The sequence below is a fragment of the Macaca fascicularis genome, chromosome 13 (assembly GCF_037993035.2).
Source record: "Macaca fascicularis isolate 582-1 chromosome 13, T2T-MFA8v1.1".
NCBI lineage: Eukaryota > Metazoa > Chordata > Mammalia > Primates > Cercopithecidae > Macaca > Macaca fascicularis.
Window position 1 is genome coordinate 103967547 of NC_088387.1, and position 26441 is coordinate 103993987.

Genomic DNA, 26441 nt, shown 5'->3' on the forward strand with positions numbered 1-26441 from the left:
CACTACCCAGTTAGGACCAGGTTGCAAGGAATGGCACTTCTATTGCTATGATGACTGGTCTACCAATGTGGACATGAAAGAGTATGGGAAAGGCCAAGGGGTAAACGGGAGACATCTTAGCAGATCTTCAGCTATGTTGGGGTCCTGAACCCACACCTGCTACAGGGGTTTGTGGACATGAAAGAGTATGGGAAAGGCCAAGGGGTAAACGGGAGACATCATAGCAGATCTTCAGCTATGTTGGGGTCCTGAACCCACACCTGCTACAGGGGTTGGGTATTGCAGGGCTCTCAGATCACATTTCCAAACCATGCAATAAAGGAGAAAAATACATGTGCTCTGGAGCTAAACATTTGCTTCTATCTAGGTTTGTATGCTTACTATTGTGATCTGAGGAACATCACCTAACCTCACTCTGTCTTAGCTATTCAACTATAAAAATGATTATTGGCAGGATTGTTGCAAAGAGAAACACACTGTAGGTACACAACATGCTTCAGATGTTTTACATTGTCTCCCAGTCCCAGAAAAGCTCCATGGAATAGAAATGCGCAATTACTCTTACATGCTAATGCCTGTAAGACAAGAGCTGAGGAAATGAAGTGCATACATGTGTCTCTCATCTCAGGTCTGCCAAATGACGTTGTAATTAATTGCATGCAACCCTCTTTCACCCACTGAACTGGGAGTTCTTTAAAGTTATATGTGCATATCTGTGTCCTAGGGCCTAGCATTAAGTCTGGCACGATGTTGATGACAAATAAGTGTTCGATATGTGAAAGTACAAATGAATGAAAGAACCAGTGATGCCATCTGGACCAGAGCTGGTCTGCCTCAGACCCGGGTCCCACTTTGAGCACATCAAACTTTGCTGTTCTGAAGGATAAACTGGGCTAGTACCGATTAGCTCACTAAACAAATATTTCTCCACTGAAGCACATGCTTGCTCTCCCATTTCACTCTGTATTTACTTATTCATAGCCCATAAAAAGCGGTGAGCTGGAAACATTCATGTTTCCTCATTACATTCCCCAAAGTGGGAGGTTGTTTTCCTCTCATGTAGCATTTTTCCAGTGTGTGAAAATCTCTGGCCTCAAAGCACACTTGTGGGAACCCATAATTGAGTCTGAAATCATCCAACAGCAGCAGAAAGTTCTTACAGCCCTGAGAGCCTCAGGGAACCAGGACGCTTACAGAACCTTGCTGAAAAACACGGGATCTACAGCTAAAGCCAGAAAATCCCCAGAGACCATCTGGACCAACCCCTCCTCTCACAGGTGAGGAATAAAGAAAAGGGAAGCAGCCTTCCAAACCCTCTTATAAATGGCAAGATTTCAAACCCTCTGTTTGCAACTGGCTTTTGTTTTTCATTGTTCACTCCAAACCTGCAACTTTTTCCATTTTCAAATCACATTTTCCACTTACACCCACACTCTGATTACCCCAATTGGAGACAGGGAAGTTTTCTTAGAATCTTTCCTCTTCTCCTTCCTACACACTTCATCATCCAGTCCTGACCATCCTTCTCCTTTGTTGTCTCTTGTATCTTCCATTGCTCTGGAATCTGCTATCTTTCTACTATATCCATGAAGTGATGGGAGGGTCTGGAGATTTGACTTCACAAATATCCCATCCAGTATTCCTTTACATTCTCTCATATATCCTCCCTCTTGTGGACTCTTGAAACATCCCTCAGACATGTCTGTCTGCCATTAGTCTTACCTCCTTTGACCTCACCTCACATCCCTCTCAAAATCACCCTTTTAAAACTACTCAAGAACCTCTAATGCTTTCCTACGCCCTAGAGCTAAGTCTTAAACTTCTCAGCATGGCATCTGTCACTGTCAAATCTAGGCTTAATCTAATTTTTTAATTTACCTCCCACCACTTCCCTCCATAGGCACACACCAGCATTTTCATGCTTCACAGCTTTATGTGCTCTGCCCCTTCCCCAGATGACAAACCAACTTAGCCTTCCAGGCCCAGGTCAAATATCGTCTCCTATTTTGTTTCATTTTTAATCTTCATGCAGTTTGCAAATTGAGGAACTAGTATCTGAACCAAATCGTTTAACTTCAAATCCTATATTCTTTGTACTATTCTACAATTATCTCTGAGCAGTGACTTTGATAGTAAAGTGTGGACCTCAGTAAAGAAATTCACTTCCTTCTAAAGATAGATTCATTGCAAAAAAAAAAAAAAAAAAAGTGTTGATCAGATTAACACATGCCATATTAGGATCAAATTCTTGTGTTTGGAGGGAAGAATTCGTTATTATTTACTTAAAAGGTATAAGTAGCAATATGCTGTTTTACATAGTCAAGAATCAAGGAATTCTAGCCAAGATGGATTTGCCTTCAGACTGTGGCTTTTCAATTCAAATTTGATCATTCACTTTCATAACAGAAGTTGCCAGCCATGGATGCTGTGGGAGGAAAGAATGGATGGCTTCGCCAGATTCTTCACTGGGCACATGACTCTCCAACAAAATCACTCCTTATTCTTGTCCTCAAAGAAACGTGAGCCCAGCAGGAGATACAAAGAGTACCCAAACATGGTCCCGGCTTCATAAGCCTTCCTCCTGTTGTGTCTTTCATTGTCTTCCATTAACATTCAGATCAGAGTTCAGTTAATCTATGCAGCCTCCACCAGAGAGTTGGTTTTGTTTGCCATTTGTTTATTATTGAGTTTTCATATCTCCCAGCTAAGGTGCTGCTTCAGGTACATGATTCAGATTAGTCCTTTGGCCAAGTGAATCCTTGGGCAAAATTTGTCCCTTATCACTGAACACAGCATGGCCAGGTTTGTTTGGGAAGGTATGGCTGCTCCTTCAGGGGAATTCCAGCATGTCACAATATGCCAAATATTGTGAAAGAAGAAAGGGAAAGAGAGACTAGGAAGAAAAAATCAGCACTTATAAAAAGAGAAAAGATATTTTAGATATTTAAACACTATAAATCACATATGGTGCCTAAAAGCTATATGGATGTTTATTATTCAGTTCAGAAACTTGTGCAGTCTTATTTACATTCAACTTGAAATTCAGTTTTTATTACCCCAATTCTTGATCTAAATATGTGCCATGTCTCAATATTTGTTCTATGAACATATGGTACTGTTGTAGAGATGAATAAACATTCAGATCAGAATTCAGTTAATCTAAGCAGCCTCCACCAAAGAGTTGGTTTTGTTTGCCATTAGTTTATTATTGAGTTTTCACATCTCCCAGCCAAGGTGCTGCTTCAGGTACATAATTCAGATTAGTCCCTTGGCCAACATTTCAACCTCTGGTGATTTTGAAATAAAGTTGGCACAGCCAAAATGACTAGCTTTGGACTGAGTTTTCTTGCTGAGTACAGAATCATTGTTTTGTAAATGTCCCTTATATTCAGCCAGTCTTGCACTGCCCTAAAGAAATACTTGAGACTGGGCAATTTATAAGAAAAGAAGTTTAATTGCCTCACAGTTCTGCAGGCTGTACAGGAAGCATAGTGGCATCTGCTCCTGGGGAGGCCTTGGGAAGCTTCCAATCATGGTGGAAAATGAAGAAGGTCCATGTGTCTCACATGGCAGAGCAGGAGCAAGACAGAGAGTCAGGGCAGGAGTTGCCACAAACTTTTAAATGACCAGATATCACAAGAATTCACCATTGGGACAACAGCATCAACCCATGAGGGATTTTCCCATGTGATCCAAACACCTCCCACCAGGTCCCAGCTCCAGTACTGTGGATTACAATTCAACATGAGATATGGGTGGGGACAAGTATTCAATTTATATCATCCCCTAATTGATGGTCAGTCTGTACAATACCATCAAACATCTAAGGGATGATTTTCTCTGGGAAGCTTCAAGTAACCAAAAGAAAAGTGTATCTTGACCTGAGTTGCTGAAATCTTCATGATGTTTCTTCTTTATGGTTCCTTCTTAGTGACTAATAACTTCTGTTAGATTTTCATAGAAAAAAGCAGAATTATTACTACTATTGTTATTATGAATAGCTGTACTGATCCTTACTTTTTGGAGACTCAAAAAATTATGATGAGTAGAGCTAATTTCCTTTCCTTTGTGGGAGCAGGACTTAGTGACTTGTTCTTAATGAATAGAGTACAGAAAGGGAAAAATAGTAACTTTAGAGTTACTGTAGTTACAGTTACTAAGAAATCTGGTAGATACCACCTTAACTAAGAAAAGTTGCCATTTCCAGTGATAAGTCATGCTGATACCATGTATTCTTTGATATGATATGATGAGAAGTGTACCTCACCACAGTGGTATTCTTTCCAAAAGCTATAAACCCCAGTAAATAATGAGTAAGCAACAAACAAACACAATTGAGAAGCATTCTACAAAATACTAAACTAGCACCCTTCAAAAGTAATAAGGTCATGAAAAACAAGGCTAAGAAACAATCAAACTGGGGTAGACTGTGGAGACATAATAGCTAAATACAACATGGTAGCCTTGAATGGGTCCTGGAAGAGAAATAGGACATTAGTGGAAATACTAGTGACATCAAATAAATACTAATGACATTGAATAAGGTTTGTAATTTAGTTAATATTTTTATGCTAATGTTAACTTATTTGATTTTATGAATGCACCTTTGTTTTATAAGATGGTAACATTAAATGAAGCTAGGTAGAGTGTATAGGAACTCTGTCCCATCTTTATGGCTCTCCTGTAAATCTAAAATTATTTCAAAATTAAAAGTTTAAATAAGTCACAGTGGGTAATTATAATTATTTTCCCCATTTTATAAATATAAAAAACTGCTTGCTCAAGACAATGATAAAAACAAGCCACAGACTGGGAGAAAATATTTGCAAAATACTTATCTGATAATGGACTGTTATCCAAAATATACAAAGAACTCTTAAAACTCAACAAAGAAAACCAAAAAAAACCTGATTAAAAAATGAAAATAGTTAAGGATGTGACAGATGCTTTACCAATAAAGATATAGATGGAAAATAGGAATATGAAAAGATGTTCCACATCATATAATTATAAATTAAAGCAACAATGAGATACAACTGCACACCAATTAGAATGGCCTATATTTAGAACACTGACATCAAATGCTGGTGAGAATGTGAAGCAACAGGAACTCTCATTTATTGCTATTGGGAATGCAAAATGGTACAGCACTTTGGCAGTTTCTTACAATACTAACCACATTTCAACCATATAATCAAGCAATTGTGCTTCTTGGTATTTATCCAAATGAGTTGAAAACAAATCCATAGAAAAACTGAACACAGGTGTTCATAGCAGCTTTATTCACAATTTTCAAGACCTGGAAGCAACCAATATGTCTTTCAGTAGATGAATAGATAAATAAACTGTGGCACATCCAGATAATGAAATATTATCCACCCCTAAAAAGAAATGAACTATCAAGCCACGAAGACATGGAGGGACCTAAAATGCATATTATTAAGGAAAGGAAGTCAACTTGAAAAGGTTGCATACTGTATGATTCTGATTCTGTAACATTCTGGAGAAGGCAAAATTTGTGACAATAAAAAGATTAGTGGTTGCCAGAGATTGGGGGTAGAAAGGGATGCATAGAGCACAGAGGATTACTTATGCCATGAAGTGATTCAGTATGATACTATGATGGTGGATGCATGTCATTATACCTTTGTTGAAACCCACAGGATGTATAACACCAAGAGTGAACCATGTTGTAAACTATGGACTTTGGATGACAATGATGTGTCAATAAAGGTCCATCAACTGTGGGGGATGTTGGTAGTTGGGGAGGCTGTATGTGTGAGAAGGAGGTGTATTAGTATTAGACTAATAAAGACATACCCAAGAAAAGAAAGAGGTTTAACTGGACTCACAGTTCCACGTGGCTGAGGAGGCTTCACAATCATGGGAGAAAGCAAGATGGAGCAAGTCACATCTTGTGTGGATGGTGGCAGGCAAAGAGAGAATGAGCTTGTGCAGGGGAACTCCTCTTTTTAAAACCATCATATCTTGTGAGACTTATTCACTATTATGAGAACAGCAGAGGAAAGACTTGCCCTCATAATTCAGTTACCTCCCACCGGGTCCCTCCCACAACATGTGAAAATTCAAGATGAGATTTGTGTGGGGACACAGCCAAACCATATCAGGAGGGTACAGGGGATATATGAGAACTCTCTGTACTTGCAGCTCATTTTTGCTATGAACCTAAATATGCTCCAAAAATTAAAGTTTAAAAAAAACCCTGCTTGCTAGATATCTCAAATCTTATATGTGTCCCTGAATGCCATAAGCAATTCAAATGCAGCATACCCTAAACTGAACTCATTATCTAATATGTCTCTACCACTCTTCAATTTCTGATTTGCATTAATTGCCTAATAATCTACCCAAGGCTCAAAATTAATTCTCCACTCCTCTCATTCTGTGCCTTGAATCTATCAGTCACAACATCCTGTTGAATTCAATCTTGTATATCTCTTTCAAATCAAACTTTCTCTTTTCATTTTCCTGGCACTATACTAAAAACAATTCTTCCCTCTAGCCTTACTCTCTTCCAATCTGCCCTCCACCTTGTCTTCAGGGTGGCCTTCCAGAAAGCAGTATGATTAGGTTCCTCCCTGCATCATAACCTCCAGACCCACTCCACTGCCCACAGAATAGGACCAGGGTAGGCCTACAACTGCCACCAACCCTTTGTTCCATCCCTGAGGAGCTTAATAGTGATTCTTGCCAATGCCAGGCCCAGTCCTACCTTATACCTCTGTACCTGCTGGTCTCTCAGTTCTGAATTCTTTTCCTTCCTCCCACAGGCACAGCCCTCGCTATTCTTCAAGCCAATACTCAGAACTCTCCTCCTCTGAGAAGCTTCCCCTACTAGCCCCTAACCCCCTGCAGTGTGACATGATGTCTTCTTTGGATGCACACAGTATTTTGCTGGTACTTGCAAAAACATCATGTTCGAATTATTGTGCTCAGTTATGTGCCTGTCCAATGACATGATAAGATCTTCACCAGCAAAACCCTGTCTTATTCAACTTCATATGGCCCAATGCCTGGCATTCATCTAGGCCTAATGCTTCAAGATTTCCACTAAACTTTTTTATACTGAGAAATTGAAAGCCTTCACACAGGGCAGCATTGTTATGTGTAGATGGCAAACTGGTGTCCATGTGATTGTGAGTGAATACACAGTAAAAGATACCCTTATTGACAGACATATGTGTTTTTACTTCAGTTTACCCATGTCAATGCTGGTATGTATCACTCTTCCTTTAACCATTATGATTAATTTATTCATCCATCCATTTGTTCATATTTGTATTAGAAATGGTAGTCCTTGAATGAGGCATCCTTTTTTTTTTTTCAGAAACTATAGGTAAAGTAAATTTTACTCTTTCTTTAGGTTTCTCTCTGGATGCAATTCATAAATAAATGATCACATGCTCTTTACTTGTGAAAGCAATGAGAATATTCAAGATTTGAGCTTCAGCTGGTTCTTGATTAGGTTTGACAACTGCGTCCTAAAATTCTCTTCCATGAAGAATGAATGCAGTGTTTATGGCAGAAAACCATCCTAGCCCAGAAAAATTTGAATAATGCAAGTATTGCATAATCATGTTATTTGCATCCCTTGACAGCAGAATTTACAATGCCTCGTTTAATGAGAAATTGAATGGAAGATGTGTTTGAAAAATTAATCCATTTTAATAATATATGGCATTGATATTGGCCATGTCTGTCAGGTTTTATACCTATAAACTAAGAGCCCATGAATATCAATTACAGTAAAAAACAATGAGATATGTATTATTTCCCTAAGGAAATTACTTTTAAAAATATGCATTCTGACACTCTCAAGATTAATTACACAATTATGCAGTTCCAAAGTGTAATCAGTGAAATTCTAAGCAGCAGTGAGAATGAGTATTTATATTTACTAAAAACTCAAAAGCCTCACTTCTGATGAAACTTTACAAAGTCACTGAAGTTTAGAGACTATAGCATTCCAATAAAAATATTTATCAATCTTCTATCTAGCAAAGTCTGGGGATTGGGGGTAATTTAATAGTAGCAAAGAAATAATTATTAGAACATTGCAAAATACACTGAGTCAAAACAAAGGCTGAATATTAAAGAACCAAAAGAAACAAGGTTGTTCACCAAAGGGAGGCTAGAAAAATAGATTTAAGAAGAAAATCATTTCTGGAAATGTTTTTACAATACTTAATAGAAGTGCTACTTTAGAAAGGCCGACATTGAGGTGAATAAACTAGGATAGAAATCGTAAGTGAGAAATTAGCTTTGAGGCTCAAGAGTTTCCCACTCAGTCCCTGTAGTTCTGAGAGCCCCGGCCAGAAAGTTATACAAAACACAGCCTAAGTAGATTAATAGCATCTTGGGGCCCCACTAACACCCTTGAGATTCCCATAATGTCTCAATGAGAGATCACCTCTTCTGCAGAGGTGAAGCTCATCACATTTCACTGGAGCTAACTTCAAAGTCAAGCAGCTCCGATTATTAGAAAGGCCTTCAACACATTAAGCAGCATCAAAATTATCTGCTCTTATTAATCACCATTCCTAGCCCCTTTATCTAAGACTATTCAGCCATTATTTGAAGACAGCTACCTTGCTTCCCTTCCCTCCTCTGCTCCCAGGCTTCTATTCGCCAGGCCAAAACACTTCAATTTCTTATTTCCAACGCATAATTTACTTTTCACTTATTTCCCTAAAATCTAAAATTTTTAGAGAGCAAAGGTCTTGTCCTATTCATCCAGCTATCACCAAACCAGTTTCTGGTACCCAGTATACTTCCTGTAAATGATATTCAGACAAATAGCTTTGTTTCCTTTCAGTAACCAGGTCCATCTCCTGTGATTTTACCCTTCATAAAATTAGGTTCATAGACATTGTTCTGTCTGTATGTCAACTTCAGGCTTATATAAAAGGACAATAAGGCATAAAGAATTCATATAAGCTCCTCAAAATTAGGATGAAAGAGGCTCAAGGGTTTGGGGAAGAGAGCAGTCAGTACCACCCTCAAAAGAATCAAAACAAACATTAACTTCTTAGAAGGAGTCAGGTTGCAGAAAGAGACCAAGAGAACTTGATAAGTCCGTGGTAAGAACTTGGGAGCACACTTTTGTATGTTTATATTTCTTTACCATATGTTCTCCCACAGGGCTAAACCATTTGAACAAAGCTTATCATGCATGGCAGCAAGAAAGAACATGTGTAGAGGATCACATCTCACTCTGCAGGCTCATCTTAGGCAGGTATAAAACCTCTTATCGAGAAGAGAGGAAGTTGGAGCAGTCAATGGAAATGAAGGAGAGGCTTCCCAGGCCTGAGCATAGGGAGGCTGACTTGGACATGGAAGGAACCCTAATACTTAGAAGAGGAAACACTAGTATGAGAGTTCCTGACAAAAAGCTATATGGTATAGATAATATATCATATTATAGTTTCATGTTTCATGGACATGTAATTGGGATCATAGGGCTTGTTTTAGATCAGTTTAATATAGCCAATAGTCTTGGCCTTCCAGAAGGATCGATGGAGGCTGGTGGCCAAAAACTCCAGGTCATATTGTTGGTCTCCCTCTCAGCTGACCCTGCTTTTGAACAGGGCTGTTCTGTCCCTCAACCTTCCCTGTCTGTCAGCCAATGATAAAGAGACTTTTCTGTGCCAGGAACAATGTCATGGAGGCATAAAAGATGAAATCCCCTGTGCTTAATACTCCTTCCAAGGTAAGGCCTAGAGCTCCAAAGAGCATTGACCCGTTCTTGGTTTTTCACCCTATATAGGTGACAAGTACCTTAAAAGTAGACAATGACATTTGTTCTATTCTTCTGCCATTCTGAAAACCTAGAATACCAATTAGCACTCAGCTTCTGACTCATACTTTTTTTTTTTTTTTTTTTTTTTTTTTTTGAGACGGAGTCTCGCTCTGCCGCCCAGGCTGGAGTGCAGTGGCCGGATCTCAGCTCACTGCAAGCTCCGCCTCCCGGGTTCACGCCATTCTCCTGCCTCAGCCTCCCGAGTAGCTGGGACTACAGGCGCCCGCCACCTCGCCCGGCTAGTTTTTTGTATTTTTAGTAGAGACGGGGTTTCACCATATTAGCCAGGATGGTCTCGATCTCCTGACCTCGTGATCCGCCCGTCTCGGCCTCCCAAAGTGCTGGGATTACAGGCTTGAGCCACCGCGCCCGGCCCTGACTCATACTTTTTAAGATTTTGTAGTTGGTTAAAGTAAAATGACAGTAACTGAAGCGCACAACACATTTTAACATTGGTCATAATTACATCTACATACTGAATTATCTATACAATCAAATAAATTATATAGCACTGATATTTGCTTATGAGGAACCTAGAATACTTGCTTTCACATATTAGTATTACATATTTATTTGTTAAAATCACCAGAATCCATTTTGTGCACATAACACTACTAAGAAATAGGAAGGAGTAAGAAAAATAATACTCTTACCTTAATAAATTTATTACATAGATTATCGCAAAAGTGATGCAAACCAGGCTGCTACAAAGCAGATTGTTTTATTTTATACATTATTTAAATGTATAAGTATGTTTCTGAATAAGTCTATTTAGAAATAAAAAATATATATTTCTAAGATTCTGGAAAACCAGTGATATGCAAGATACCAAGATACCAGTCTAGATCAAACATTAACCAGAGTCTATCATCAATGTATGCAAACAAAATATTTTGCATATTTCTAGACTGGGATTACTTGATTTTTAAAGGTTTTTTTTCATGACATGGTTATATGCAAGAGCTGGTGGTTAGAAGACAGTGAATGTCTTGATAAATGTACTTGCCATCCATTCTAGATCAAAGTCATGAACATCTGGATAAAGCTTCAATTGGTCTGAAAATGAATCAGATAATGTTAAAGTATCCAAAATATTTACTTAATCACATCTATTATTTTATGAGGATGGACAGGAAAGAAATTTAATGGCTGATACTAGCATCTACTATTTTATGAGGATGGACAGGAAAGAAATTTAATGGCGATACTAGCATAATAATTTGGGGATTTTTGAAAATACGAAAAGATGAGCTGTCAGAATAGAGACTACAATGGCTGGAGCCTTCTCTAAGAAGATATTTTAAGCATAGATTTCTTAAAGATCCCAACCTCACAAAAATTTTATGTATCCACGATTCTAGAAGATACAGAATGCCAAATATTCCAATGTAAGGATGGTCCTGAGAAAAAAGATCCTTGGAAGTCTTTAGAGTGGTAATCATATGCCAATGTCCCTGCTGAGAGATGGTATAACCTCATGTTGAACAGCTGCTGTTAGAGTTGTAAGAACATAATTCCCTAATGGCTTATCATCTATCTTGTGTGTTTTTCTGGAAGTAAACCAAGGCATCAAACTGAAACTCAGGAGACTAAGAATGTAATTAAATAGCTTTAGTCATAGGTCACTAATGTGAAGTCAAACATGGACACTGGAGATGGGCTCTAATTGATCTCAAGGATCTGTGTCACATGAACCAGTTTTTCCTTTCAAGTCCAAGGTACTATGATGGGAAAGAACCATGACAAGGTCTGAGAATTGAGCATCCTTTATTTTTATCTTGGTTCTGATACTAAGCAGCCTTTTGATACTGGCAAATCAATTCATTTTATTGAGTTTGTCTTCCAAAAATGTGAAGAATCTCTTTACTTGAATCACCGTTTTTGTGAAGCTCAAGCAACACTGTGGGTGAAAGTGTTGTGCCCCTGTGAGACAGCATTGTATAACAGGGAAAGATGACATGGTCCTGATTCTAAATAAGGACAAGGACTTTCCATACTTATGAATCCATCAGAGACACTCATACATGAAGGAAGAAAAATAGATGAGAAGCTCAGATGCAATATTACTGCAGAAAAAAATGCAGCATTGTGAGGTTTCAACATTCAGGTTCTAGAGCTGGTATTTTGGTTGCTGTTATTCAACCTACAAAGGATTTATTTCCCTTTACTGAATTCACATGTTAGGCCATATAAGTCAGATCTGCTTCTCTTGAGATGAAGACGCTGGCCCAAACCTTCTGTTTACATAATGCCTTATGTGATGTTTCCCCTAACATAACCTCATATGCAATGATTTCCCACAGAACAAAGTGTGCAGTATGCAGAGCAAGGATGGTTGTTCCTACTCCACACAGGAGAACAATAAAATCCAATTAATTTAAATCAATTAAAGTGAAATATCTTAGTATCTTCTGGGTACCTGGCACTGCTGGGTGTTATTGGACATAAAAGATGCACAACAATGCCTGTTGACCACAGTCTAGCTGAAAAGGCAAGAAGCTAAATGTGCTATATAGTAAGCAACTTACTCTGTAAGTTAAGCTGCACTCTGTGCAACTTTTAACAAGGCATCTTTCCTGACTAAGTCATACAAATAGAAACGACAGGAAAGATGTCTGTTAAAAGTTGCACACGGAATCAATGACAGGTTAGGATAAGGACCACTATCTCCTAACCACCAATGTTCTTTCCACTACTTCATGTTCAGTATACCTTTAACAGATGGCTCTGTGGCCTTTTTTTTTTATACATTCAGAAGAGATGTTCTTTTATGATAGAAAAGACCTGTAGTAGTTCATAAAATTGGATACTTCAAAAGGTGTTTATCAATAGTACTAGAAATATGCAAAATTCAATCTTTTTTAATTTAAATCAGTAATCCATTTATTACCAACTACCAACAAATCTACGTCTGAGGCTTTAAAGGATGAGTAGAATTTTCTACAGGAAAAAAAAAAACTGGGGAAAAGCATACTGAGAAAGTGTGGGGTGCATTTGTAGATCAGATTGACACTGCTATCAAATGCAAAAGTGAGTGCTTTGGCTGCTGTTCATTCCTCAGTGTGTGCACATGCCTACACAGGACGACGTACAGACTTCTTGAAATATGCATAAGCCATCACCTAATTTCCTTACAACAATTATGCAACCATTTCAAAGGTATTGTTCAGGCATTCTAACAGCATTTATTCCTACAAAGCCTGTATTTGTTTCGTGAGCCTTTATGCGTAATTATTTTGATGGACTTACCCTAGAGTTAGTTCCCTTTATATTATTTTACTATTGTACTCATTTTTCATTAACCCCACAACAACATTGCCCTCATTTAATCTTTGTGAATTCAGAAAGTTTAGGTTGAATTATTTTCCCTTTCCTTTAGAAAAGTAGTCTTACGGACAAGACACTCCTTGAGTAGCACCAAAGGCATTCCAGCTACCAGCATTCCAGAAATTTCTGCAGGTTGATTACACATTGAAGAAGTAGACAGACTTCCACTTGTGCTGGCCCATAACTTTTTGACCTCAGGAGGTAACCTAAACTGGGTCAGGCTCGTTTTGAGAAAATAAAGATGCAATGTTTCAATGTGTAGGCTGGGCATGGTGACTCAAGCCTGTAATCCCAGAACTTTGGGAGGCCAATGTGGGAAGGTGGCTTAAGGCCAGGAGTTGGAGATCAGCCTGGGCAACATAACAAGACCACATCTCTACAAAAAAATTTTGAAAAACTTAGCTGAATGTGATGGTGTGCACCTATACTCCCAGCTACTTGGGAAATTGAGACGCAAGGATTGCTTCAGCCCCAGAGTTTGACACTGCAGTGGGCAATGATCATTCCACTGCACTCCAGCCTGGGTGACAGAGTAAAACCCCGTCTTCAAAAAAAAAAGATTCAATGTATGTATAAATATGATTTTTATTACAAAGCAAAGTGTTTTTAAACAATCAAATATAGCTGGTTACTTTCTCAGTAATGTCTTTCCTCCACTCTGTATAAAAGTGCACATTTCTCCATTTTCAATTTGGTCAAATTGCATGATTATTTTTGCCTATGCAGATACAACCTTTCCTCTTTTTGTGTTTATTTTATCTTCTCTGAGTAGAAAGGCAATGAGATTTGAAATCATAAGTGGGACTGAATACTAATAATGTGACCATGAAAAAGTTATTTTAAGGCTTCACTTCCTCACTCATAAACATATAATTAACAGCTTGTAAAAGTATTATGTTTGTGTTCACTTGTATATATATACACATATATATACACACATACATCATATATGTATGAATAAAATATTTACCACACATTTTGGGGGGAGGATGGAATGAGATAGTACAGTGGGTTGCTTAATATATGCTGGTCTTTCTCCTTCTAAACTCTGAAACTTAGACTGATCAATTGGACATATTATATAATATCTCTGCAAATAATCGTTTTGTTGTTGCTGCTATTTAGTACCAAATTAACATCCATGTTACCATGGATGAAAATCACTGTCATTAGTCCTGAAACATTATCATCAAAGTCACGACTTACAGAATAATGTCCAAAGAGAGAAAAGGTTAAGATGATTCAGTAAATATATGTAAAGATTTTCTTATAGACCCAACATACAACTTTGTAGCTATATCAACCCAAAGTCAATATAACATGATCTCACGTTAATAGAAGTATAGTATTACTCAAATTGTTATGAAGATAGAGAACTTACTACTCTCCACAGCAGCCTGTTACATTGTTGAATATCTATTATTATTGCAAAAATATTTATTTTCACTGAGTCCTATAACCTTACTGTAAACCTGTGCTATGCCTTTTGGGGGCACATTAGCTCAATTTGTGCTTCATAAGGTTATCTAGATATGATAGTTTTGGCAAAATTTATTAATAATATTTTCAATAAGAACATAAGCAAAGCAGATGCAGAAAGATTAAAAATAAAATTATGACTATGAAGAATTTTAAAAGGGCTACGTAATTTTACCACGTGTTACAAGGCAAAAGAAAAAGAGAGTGAGAGACAGAGAAGGCAAAATAGGAGAATTTAATAAGATACCTGTAATGTATCAAAATCTATTTCAGATGTCAACTCTTTAGTCCAGTCTTCTCACAATACTTCAGAGTCCATCACTCTCTTCTCTGATTTCATCTGGAATTTTCTAGTTTTTCCTACTATAGGCTTATTGCCTGGTATACTAATAAGCTGTTTCTATTTTTCATCTCACTGGACTGTGATAGGCTCCAGGACAGAGACAGGTTCTTATTTCTCCCTTTGTAGGCACTCACTGTTGGTTGAATGAGTAAATTAGACATCCAGGGAGGAAACTGTCAATATAGAAAGGGAGGTGCTTCTGCATAATCATATGTATTCCACATGCTGGATGTGTCGGGGGGAGTTACATCTAAAGAGGGAGGATGAATGCACGCCTTCTCTGGTCCTTATGATTCTAATATGCTCAGGAATAGGATACTATTATAATCACCAAGTGTTTCTATTCGAATTCCTCAATAAGTACTATGACAATTTTATTTTATTAAATGGAAAGGAATGTACATTTAAGCAAGAAATTCTATTGCAGAAAGATCAGGACCCAGGAAATATACATTTTTCTCTTCTCTGGATTTAGCTACATTTGTCTGTTTAACTCTACTATTTCTCTGTGGTAGTTGAATACACTCTTCAGTTTTTCTATGATTCTTTCTAGATTAACAGTATCAGTATTGAAATAATTTCTAGTTGTTAACAGATACCTTGGTTAAATATATTTTCTCCTCTTTGAATATTTGTCTCAAAATCTCTGTGTTTGCAAGAAGTCTCTGCTTAGTTTTTTACTTTTGACACACTGAAGAGTGTGTGTGTGTATATATATTACATGTGTATATATAAGCACACGAATACATCAATTATTATGTAATATATATCTATTATATATCAAATATGTATATATACATATATACATATTTATACATATATTATATTGGTATATATTAGTATACATATGTGTATATATACACATATAAATTATAGATTAGTATACTATATATAGTATACTCTATAGAGTACACTATACATTTTATATATTATATAATATGCATTTTATATACTATAACGTTATATATTATATGTATATATACATATATTAGTATACTATATACACTATAGTATGTATAGTATACTATACTTTTATACACACATGTATCCATTACATATATATAAAATATATATTATGGGTATATATATTATTATGGAGACACATATGTAGATATACATACATACATACAACACACCTATCCAAACCTAAAACACCAAATAGAATGAAAACCAAAAAATCTTACTACATTGGTATTTTTCAAATCTTACTATTTTATTCAAGAAAAGATAAATAGAATTAAAGATTTTAATGAGTCACTCAAGAGTGGCAATAATAGAAGCAAAGTGCAAATTATAATAATTCCACTTTTAAATGCAAAAGGGTACATCTGAGCAATAAATTATATTGTAGAAGGACCAGGACCTACATATTAAATTTTTTTCTATTCTAAGCCTGACACTCTGCTTACGTTTATGAATAGACCACTGCTAATTGCGACATTTCTATGTTGCATGTCACACAGGCACTTATCTTTATAATCACCTTTCAGAGAAACTGTTCAATATGAGAGTTTGAGAAAATGGTATATACATCGGGGATAGTGATTCTGGTGAGGCAAATGTGAAATCAAAACAAAATTACATATATTCTTAATTTTTTTCTCACATGTGAATGATTAATTTCTTAACACACAGGAATTCTGTCCTTATATGTCATTCCTTTTCTACACAAGGTAGAAAGGTTGTAAAAAACACAACATGTTGGAGCAAGAATAGTATGTTTAATATATATGGGGGTCCTAAAATGTTTTGTGTAAATCAAATTGTGCTTTCTATAGACTTGCATTGTCATCTCAAGGCTTTGAGATTCTCACCTAAGCCCAGTCTTCAGGAGCACAGCCAAATAGCCTTAGACTAGTTGTGACAGGGCAGGATCAGCTTAAAATTAGTTAGCAAAACATTTATCATGAGCACAAAAAGTCCACGAGGGACCTTCCATGGTCCTGTAGGAGTTAACAATGTTTGTATTTTGGGAGAGATGTTAGTGTAGGGCCCTGAATTCACAAACAATGGAAGATGAGGATTAGAGCCAACTTATTTCTCACTTTGGTAAGTAAAACAGCTGCTGCTATACAGGAAGATTCTGTTAAAACAAAGGAAATAAGAACCTAAGAAAACAAGAAGATAGTTTGTTAAAATATCTGGGTACACCTGGAAACTTTATTAACTGGTTGTGTGACCATAGTCAAGTCATTTCCTCTCTCTGGGCTTCATGCTGGTCCCCAAGATGCCTTCCAATACCTCATAACAATATATGAGTTCCAAATTATTCCCAGTATATGTCCTGGCCAGATATGAATCCTGACCCTGTGTAGGAGAATTCTAGGGCCTGAACAAGTCATTGACTCATTGTTAATGCTTAGTATCAGTTGTTTGCAGAGATTTGGTAAGAAGCAGAAATAATATGTGTGAAGCCCCAGCCACAGTGCTTGGCACTTTACTGGCAATGAGGTGCTCATATTATCACTTATTACCAGCAACCTCAAAGTCAGCACAATATGTGCCTCAAAGTCAGCAAATAATTATGTATTATTATTTAAATGCAATGATGAATAAAAGTATCCACCTATGATAGATTTCACTGATAAATTTTCCACTGAAAAAGGGATACTCTGACATAAACAGTTACTTGATTATTGACTTGCCTTTCAGCCAAAAATAATTTAGCTCAATTTAAAAAATAATTTTACCTCATATTTGTGTAGTACTTCACAAATGCCAAGAATATTATCTCATATGACAACCCAATAAGATAGAATAGATATTTATAGCTCTAGATTATAGACAAGTAAATAATGGCTCAGATTGATTTGTTCAAGGTCATATGAGTAGCAAAAGGCCAGGATGGGGCTAACATTGAAATCTCTAGACTCCGATATAGCATTTATTTATTCACACTAAGTTGTCTAGGTTTTGTTGCCTAATGTCTACTTTTCTTGTTTTTGCCTATATGCATAAAAACAAAGATTAAGTATAATAACCATCTTACCCGATCTAAAAATACAGTGGCTCTGTATACAATAGTTTAATTCACAACAATAAATCACCATGCACACATACACAAACACACACATTTTACTCTAATATCAAAAGATAATAGAAGAAATTATTTATTTTACCTAGGTTTTTTTTTGTTGAAACATAAAGACGATTTCTTATTAGACAGCTTACACTAATGTCAAATGACAGGGTGTTTATTAGTGACATTTTATAAGACATTTAACCATTTGCATTAGAAGCTGCTTCAGCCCAAGCAAAATTGGAAATGGAATACATCTTCCATAAAAAGAAAGGTCACAACTGGATATTCACCAGAGGAATTTAAATTTTTTAATACCATGGCACAGCTAAGGTGACGGCAGAAAGTTGTAAGTGTAAGAAAAAAATAATTCCTTTACCCTGTGGAATTCAGAAGAAAATGAGCAAATAGCTCAGTGGAAAATTGAGGGAGGATTATCACCCCTCCACATCATGTAAAATAAAGTTATTATTCATGCTGAATTACATAGTTCTCACAATCTAGCACACAGTACTGTTGATGATAATCAGAGTAGAAAGAGACTAAAGGTAATTAGGAGCTACCATATAAATCATTTTGAAGCACAGATGAATTATCTATCCTCTTTTGTTTCTTAAGTTATTGATCAGGGTTCAAGGTATTATAAGTTTGTAGAGTTTATTTTTTTGATTTCTATATAATATTTTATTCAAAGAGTAAAAGTTATTTTCCTTAAGAAAATGGTCCTGGACTTTTTTCTCATTGCTGTTCATTTGTCTTTGCTTTTGAGTTACACAACATATTGCAAACAGTGATACTGTGATTTATAATAAGATATACGTATGTATGTATATATATGTATGGTCTTCTCCATGTTTCCTGGCACAGAGCCCTAAAACCCTTGGAATCTCTAAAGTGTGAGTGCCTCTTTTATGCTAGTGAGATGGTTAATGGCTGGTAGTTTCAGGATGGGGCTCATAGTCAGAAAAACCAAGACACGATTTGGGAGTTGGGACTTCCACCTCCACTCTAGAGCCTCCAGGGAAGAGAAAGTAGCTGAGGTTTAAGTCAATCACCAATGACCAGTGATTTACTCCATCATGCCTAAGAAATGAATGCTTCATAAAAACCTAAACAACTAGATTTGGAGAGCTTCCAGATAGCTGAACGTGTTGAAGTTCCTGGAGAGTGGTGCACCCAGAGAGGGTATGGAAGCTTTGCACGCCCCATCCCATACCTTGCCCTTCATCTGGATGCCCATCTGTATACACTGCAATATCCTATATAATAAACTAGTAAACAAACCTAAGTGTTTCCCTGTGAATTCTGTGAGCTTTCCCAGCAAATTAATTGAACCCAAGGAGAAGGCAATGGGACTCCCAATTTACAGCTGGTCAGTCAGAAGTATAGGTGACAACCTACTATTTGCATTTGGCATCCGAAGTGGGCAAAAGTCTTGTGGGGCTGAGCCTTTAGCCTGTGGCATCTGACACTATGTCCACATAGATAGTGCCAGAATATAATTAAATTATAAGACACTGAGTTGGTGTCCACTGGAGAATTGGAAGAAATCTCCATATACATTTTGTTGACCAGAAGAGGGATGTTGTGTTGAATATTGTTTAACTGTGTGTAAGATAGGAAAAATACGTTGGTTGTTCTTGTATCTCTTTCACAAGCATGTGGTCAAAAGCATTATGGAGAGATTACAGCAAGATGTTTATGTGCTAACAATCCAAATCTGCCGGCACATGAGTTCCTCAGCAGAGTTACCACACAGACTTCGGTGCACAGAATTGGACCCATCTTAAAGTCCAGTCTGTAATGACCAATGTCTGCTACTAAAAAGAGAAAAGCAAAGCCTTTTAAAAGAATCAATTTTTATCTAACCCACATAGAAATTGATCAAAACTGACCAGTGCTGGTTAAAGGTCATCGGCTAGGTTGGAAGTTCAGAGTCACTGTTCTCTACATTTGGGGCTTATACTAATGTCTGCTAAGAAGGTTACTTTGCTTCTTATCTGGAGAAAACACACAGAAAGTAACGACAATGTGAATCTATAAATGTACACATACACACACTCATAATTGCATCCCATGAGACAAGAGGAGTAAATTTTTAGTAACTATGATTTGTAGATATATTTTCTCTATGAGCTTATGGTAACAGATGGTGAAAGGAAATAGAAAATTAGTGTTCATATTCTTTTATAAAAGGAAAAGTGACATTAAATCCAGAAAGTCAGAATGAGTGACCCATTTTCAATGTACTCATCTGGATTACTATTGGAGTATCTTAATTATAATTATATATTCTTCCTAAGAGATTTTTAAAATAATGAGTGTGAGTTAAGTGAGGACTTCAGTGGTGAGATTATTTATACTTAACTGGTGGAAATATAAACTCCAGGAGCCAACCTGAAACACCTTCCAGCATCTCTCCACCTTATTCTTACCTCCCTCTAGCTTCCTATGGGACCATGGACTCTTGCATAAGTCCAAACACACCAGCAGCTCATCTAAAACCTGGGAATTACTGGTCTCCCACCATTGACAAGGCTGCAGCTCTTCAGAATGACTGCTTCCAGTGGTCGGATCTCAACTCCTTGACAGGTATCAGCCCTTCTGGAAATACTATATCAAAGTCTGTAGAACTGCACAGTAAATCGAATGCATTGTAAATCCCAAACATAGTCTCTGTTTTACTAAAAATGAATAATATATTTGTACTTATTTGTTAATAAATAACATCTGATCTTAAAATCAAAAAGACATGGAACCTAAGCTATTGTATCTCTCTCACTACACTTGTAATTTCATACAAATGATTTAAGAATCCAGATAGACCAGCCTGACCAACATGGAGAAACCCCGTCTCTACTAAAAATACAAAATTAGCCGGGTGTGGTGGCACATGCCTGTAATCCCAGTTGCTCAGGAGGCTTAGTCAGGAGAATTGCTCGAACCCAGCAGGCGGAAGTTGCGGCGGTGAGCTGGAGATCGCGCCACTGCACTCCAGCCTGGGCAACAAGAGTGAAACTCCGTCTCAAAAAAAAAAAAAAAAAAAGAAATCCAGATAATATAATCTACAAAAGAAGAAAATGTTAATACACATTAAGCAACTACTGACAAAAGTATTACTTTAGTATATGTCAATCTGAAAATTAAATATACCAATAAGGTCAGTTGTCTGAAAGGAAATTAGGTTGAGCAAGAGCTACATATAAGAGGAAAAAGGCCCTACTGTGAAATGGCCACAGTGAGGAAGAAATCCTAGGGTCATCACAGGATAACAAGGCAATGGGTCACCATGACAAGGTCCAATATATGCAGCAGACGGATCTCTTTCTCTCTCTCCCTCTCTCTCTCTCTTTTTCCCCCTCTCCCCTCCTCCACTCTCAGTTATGGAAAAGTGTAAATATTTCCCTCTCCTAAATCCAAGAGAATAGAAGATGAGATAGAGATAAAGCCAGTAAGCCAAAAAATACATAGTGTGATAAAAGAAATAAGAAATAGCAAGTAAAAAAAGTCCTTCTATCCTGAGACTTTGCTGAAGTTGCTTATCAGCTTAAGGAAATTTGGGGCTGAGGCGATGGGGTTTTCTAAATATACAATCATGTCACCTGCAAACTGAGTTCCTCTTTTCCTAATTGAAAACCCTTTATTTCTTTGTCCTGCCTGATTGCCCTGGCCAGAACTTCCAACACTATGTTGAAGAGGAGCGGTGAGAGAGGGCATCCCTGTCTTGTGCCAGTTTTCGAAGGGAATGCTTCCAGTTTTTGCCCATTCAGTATGATAGTGGCTATGGGTTTGTCATAAATAGCTCTTATTATTTTGAGATACACCCCATCAATACCTAATTTATGAAGAGTTTTTAGCATGAAAGGCTGTTAAATTTTGTCAAAGGCCTTTTCTGCATCTATTGAGATAATCATGTGGTTCTTGTCTTTGGTTCTGTTTATATGCTGGATTATGTTTATTGATTTGCATATGTTGAACCAGGCTTGCATCCCAGGGATGAAGCCCACTTGATCATGGTGGATAAGCTTTTTGATGTGCGGCTGGATTCGGTTTGCCAGTATTTTATTGAGGATTTTTACATCGATGTTCATCAGGGATATTGGTCTAAAATTCTCTTTTTTTGTTGTGTCTCTGCCAGGCTTTGGTAACAGGATGATGCTGGCCTCATAAAATGAGTTAGGGAGGATTCCCTCTTTTTTTATTGATTGGAATAGTTTCAGAAGGAATGGTACCAACTCCTCCTTGTACCTCCGGTAGAATTCGGCTGTGAATCCGTCTGGTCCTGGACTTTTTTTGGTTGGTAGGCTATTAATTATTGCCTCAATTTCAAAGCCTATTATTGGTCTATTCAGGTATTCAACTTTTTCCTGGTTTAGTCTTGGGAGGGTGTATGTGTCCAGGAATTTATCCATTTCTTCTAGATGTTCTAGTTTATTTGCATAGAGGTGTTTATAGTATTCTCTGATGGTAGTTTGTATTTCTGTGGGATCGGTGGTGATATCCCCTTTATCATTTTTTATTGCATCTATTTGATTCTTCTCCCTTTTCGTCTTTATTAGTCTTGCTAGTGGTCTATCAATTTTGTTGATCTTTTCAAAAAAAACCAGTTCCTGGATTCATTGATTTTTTGAAGGGTTTTTTGTGTCTCTATCTCCTTCAGTTCTGCTCTGACTTTAGTTATTTCTTGCATTCTGCTAGCTTTCGAAATCACAAGCATTCTTATACACCAGTAACAGACAGAGAGCCAAATCATGAGTGAACTCCCATTCACAATTGCTTCAAAGAGAATAAAATACCTAGGAATCCAACTTACAAGGGATGTAAAGGACCTCTTCAAGGAGAAAGACAAACCACTGCTCAATGAAATAAAAGAGGATACAAACAAATGGAAAAACATTCCATGCTCATGGATAGGAAGAATCAATATTGTGAAAATGGCCATACTGCCCAAGGTAATTTATAGATTCATTGCCATCCGCATCAAGCTACCAATGACTTTCTTCACAGAATTGGAAAAACTACTTTTAAATTCATATGGAACCAAAAAAGAGCCCGCATTGCCAAGACAATACTAAGCCAAAAGAACAAAGCTGGAGTCATCATGCTACCTGACTTCAAACTATACTACAAGGCTACAGTAACCAAAACAGCATGGTACTGGTACCAAAACAGAGACATAGACCAATGGAACAGAACAGAGCCCTTAGAAATAATACCACACATCTACAGCTGTCTGATCTTTGGCAAACCTGACAAAAACAAGAAATGAGGAAAGGATTCCCTATTTAATAAATGGTGCTGGGAAAACTTGCTAGCCATATGTAGAAAGCTGAAATTGGATCCTTTCCTTACACCATATACAAAAATTAATTCAAGATGGATGAAAGACTTAAATGTTAGACCTAAAGCCATAAAAACTCTAGAAAACCTAGGCAATACTATTCGGGACAAAGGCGTGTGCAAGGACTTCATGTCTAAAACACCAAAAGCAATGGCAACAAAAGCCAAAATTGACAAATGGGATCTAATTAAACTAAAGAACTTCTGCACAGCAAAAGAAACTATCATCAGAGTGAACAGGCAACCTACAGAATGGGAGAAAATTTTTGCAATCTACTCATCTGACAAAGGGCTAATATCCAGAACCTACAAAGAACTCAAACAAATTTACAAGAAAAAAACAAACAACCCCATCAAAAAGTGGGCAAAGGATATGAACAGACACTTCTCAAAAGAAGACATTTATGCAGCCAACAGACACATGAAAAAATGCTCATCATCACTGGCCATCAGAGAAATGCATATCAAAACCATGATGAGATAACATCTCACACCAGTTAGAATGGCAATCATTAAAAAGTCAGGAAACAACAGGTGCTGGAAAGGATGTGGAGAAATAGAGACACTTTTACACTGTTGGTGGTACTGTAAACTAGTTCAACCATTGTGGAAGATGATGTGGCAATTCCTCAAGGATCTAGAACTAGAAATACCATTTGACCCAGCCATCCCATTACTGGGTATATACCCAAAGGATTATAAATCATGCTGCTATAAAGACACATGCACACGTATGTTTATTGTGGCACTATTCACAATAGCAAAGACTTGGAACCAACCCAAATGTCCATCAATGATGGACTGGTGTAAGAAAATGTGGCACATATACACCATAGAATACTATGCAGCCATAAAAAAGGATGAGTTCATGCCCTTTGCGGGAACATGGATGAAGCTGGAAACCATAATTCTCAGCAAACTATTGCAAGGACAAAAAACCAAACACAGCATGTACTCACTCATAGGTGGGAATTGAACAGTGAGAACACCTGGACACAGGAAGGGGAACATCACACAGTGGGGCCTGTCGTGGGGTGGGGGGAAGGTGGGAGGGATAGCATTAGGAGATATACTTAATGTAAATGATGAGTCAATGGGTGCAGCACACCAACATGGCACATGTATACATATGTAACAAACCTGCACGTTATGTACATGTACCCTAGAACTTAAAGTATAATTTAAAAAAATTTTTTTAACTGGCTCAGGAATTAAAATTCCTAAATACGAACTGCACAAAGGCTTCCAAGATATCAGCAGCACGACATGACCATATCTCAAAGCTTAATTCACTACTCTTATAGAGAAGATTAGATCTTCATTTTGGGAGTCACTGAGAAAGAGAAACATGAAACCCAACTTGTTTAATTTTCTAAATAATAGGAACATTATAAACCACAACTGCATTTGGTCTGTCCCTCTCTGTCTCCTCAAAGCATCCCTACTTTCCCTGAGCTTCTGAACACAGTAGAAGTGATTACACACAGCCCCTCAATGAACACCCTTGACAGCTTCAGCTACCCAATATGCTAAGACTAGCATAGCCCACATGGAGGGAAGGTTCTATCCCAGCTTCTGACACTGCTGCCTGATAATCTGAAGTACTCTTTTCCCCTTTAACTCTTGGAATTGCTGATTGCAATATTGTCGGTGTGTCTCTGATGTAGTCTCTCCTTAATCAAATTTTAGTTGGGCTTCTCTGAATCCTCTTCCCAACTCAGCCCTAACTTTTGGACTTCTGTGTCCTTCTTTTTATCACTTAATTTTAGCAAGACTCCTGTTGGTCAGTTCAGCCAGAATCTCTTCTTACCACTGATGTTTCTTTTCAATAATTTTCCGTGCACTGACCCCACTCTGCTCCTTGTCCATAAATTCTCATTTTTTCTTGTATTCAGAGTTGAGCCCAATTTCTCTCTCCTATTGCAAAACTCCACTGCTATAATCTCTATACCTATTGTGATAATCCTGAATAAAGTTTGCTTTACTGTTTTAACAAGTGTCATAAATACTTTTTTCTTTAACATCTTCTCTAGGTTAAAGCCCTGACCCCTGCCATTCACCTTGGGAGAAGACAGCAATGGCTTTTCTGCCCCACTGCTGTTCTCTAGGGCTTTCTGACCCAGGTCCTCATCAGCGCAGTCCCTAGCATTGAGCCCAGCAACCCTAGGATCAAGGCTTTGAAAGACAAGGTTTTGGGACCTCCCAAAGGTAATTAGGATGTTTGGCATTGTTTGCATATTAGAAAACCTAGAAAACCTCACATACATCACTTGCTCCAGCACAGATTACACTTTCTTTTAAAAGACCCCGAAAGAACATCAGGATATTAAAATATAAAATACAACACAATTGTATGTGAATTTCTGTGCTCAAGGGAACATAGTGAAAATTAATGTTGTGATCTTTCTGATTACATATCTTTTGCCAACAATGTTTCTTCAACCACTGTTAACTAAATCCAAGAACCTATTATATCGCAAACTGTAGATTAAAGATAATTTTTTTCAAAGCCGATTTGTTGTACTCTTGCAAGGAAATCTCTTGCTCAACAGAATTTTTTATCTATGGAAAAATATTTTACTTTAAGCAAAGCTCCCTCAAAGACCCTAACATAACTACTCTCTGATAGCCATTTTAGAGACACATTGAGCAAAAGATTCACAGTAGCAGGAAGTTCATGAAATTACTCCTTTAGCACAATGAATTGTTCAAAACAATTCTAATATATGAAGAGTTAAACTTCCTCAGATATTACAATTATAAAGATTATAGAAAAGTATTTTATATATATAATTATTTAAGATTCTTTCTGGGGGTGGAGGGAGAAGTGGTATCAATTTGCGCTGTGTATAGATAAGTTCAACATTTGAGCATCTTCTAATCTTATTTAATAAACTAGTCAATATTGACATAGTCTCATGACAGGATTAGGCAGCACTGCTTAAAATAAAAAGGTATAAATCTTGAAAACTAGAGAAACCCTTCAGAATCATTCTATTTAACTCCAAGAGCAGCGCCAAGTACCACATGGAAGGAGAGCCCTCTTGCATATTATTGATAACTACTCAAGTAGTGGAAGAACACCTGAGCTATGTACAGCACTGAGTGGAAGC

At 37.2% G+C, this 26441-nt stretch overlaps 1 long non-coding RNA gene across 1 annotated transcript; it reads left to right on the forward strand.

Annotated features, from left to right (window-relative positions):
* The first annotated feature begins 1144 nt into the window (after positions 1 to 1144).
* Positions 1145 to 25837, forward strand: LOC135966705 (uncharacterized). The gene is made up of 2 exons (XR_010580249.1): positions 1145 to 1277; positions 25362 to 25837. It is a non-coding gene; the product is annotated as an uncharacterized lncRNA (long non-coding RNA).
* The last annotated feature ends 604 nt before the right edge of the window (positions 25838 to 26441 follow it).